This window comes from Pistacia vera, unplaced genomic scaffold (assembly GCF_008641045.1).
Source record: "Pistacia vera cultivar Batoury unplaced genomic scaffold, PisVer_v2 Contig524, whole genome shotgun sequence".
Classification (NCBI taxonomy): domain Eukaryota; kingdom Viridiplantae; phylum Streptophyta; class Magnoliopsida; order Sapindales; family Anacardiaceae; genus Pistacia; species Pistacia vera.
Window position 1 is genome coordinate 1,472,196 of NW_022196362.1, and position 1,471 is coordinate 1,473,666.

The window sequence follows — 1,471 nt, forward strand, 5'->3', positions numbered from 1 at the left end:
AAATCACCAACCAACACATATTTAGGTCGTGTAACAAGAATACTAAATATAAATAATTATTTATTCAAGGTAACAATAAAATTGAAAACATCAATAATTGAAAACATCAATAATTGAAAACAATAACTCATCAACGGTTGGCCTTGGCAACTCTCTGAATTTCATCCTTCTTCGAACCTAATTTCAGGATCTGCATGTGATTACTTCTGGCAACTGCTTCTCTTGTGGCCAGGTTGCTTGCAAATTGAGCACTTATTCATATTTCGAGGAACCTCAGAGGCTGATGGAATACGCTTAACTCTTTTTCTCCTCTTTGCTGTCTTCTTGAATGGCGGATGGTTGATAATGTCAACCAACTCTGGTGGCACTACCCACTGCTCTTCTGGAGGCACTGGATATATCGTTTCTGAATAAGCTAGCATGTAGTGATTTGCCATATAGAGAGGGGAGCAAAGTTCCATGTAAATTCTTGAACCAAAATCCGGCTTTCGTTGGTGTTTCAATGCTGCTAGTGCATGAGGACAAGGTAAACGTTGAATGTCAAACACTTTACAGCTGCAAGTTTTACTAACAAGGTTAACTAGGGCATCCGGACCATAGCCGCGCACAGTGAACTCTTGAGAATTAAGAGGATAGACAAACAGTGCATTTGACAGTTCCATACGTTCTCGCAATAATTTTTCAACTGATGGAACAAGGGTTGTAGTAAAATTATCTGACTCCGTACGACGCTCATGTAACCACCGTGACAATGTCCTCTGGATTGCATCAAAAAGTGCAACTATTGGAAACTCTCTTTTTATTAGCAACTTTGAATTTATGGACTTGGCTATGTTCGTTGTCATGACATCAAACCTTCTTCCAGGAAAGTAAGCTCTACTCCATCGCTCGAAACCAACATCATGCTCAAGATATTTAACAACTCTATCATCCTTGATTTGGATTTGCTGGAAGTGCTCCTCGAACTCATCAATCTGATAAGCTTTTGCTGCCATGTAGTATGTCTGAAGGAGGCCAGCACACTTAAACTTTTGTCTCATACAGAATCCGTGATGTGTTTAAGGGTAAATAGTGGCAATCCCCTTCTTTATAGAGTTGTGCCTATCAGATATTATGCACAACTCGTCACTATCAGGCACTATCGTATGTAATTGCTGAAAAAACCAAGTCCACGACTTGTCATTCTCAGAGTCAACCACACACCATGCAAGAGGATATGTGTGATTCTCGTTGTCCTGTGCAATGGCCACCAACAATGTACCTCCATACTTTCCCGTCAAAAAGCAACCATCAACAGCCAACACCTTTCTCATGTTTACAAAACCCCTTATAACAGAACCATAAGCAACAAAAAAAATATTTAAACATCATATTCCTGTCCCACTTCAAAGTCGTCTTGCTACCTTGGTTTGTCAACTCAAGCATATAACGGTAAGCTTTTAATATTGCGTACCCATGCTCCGCCGTGCCC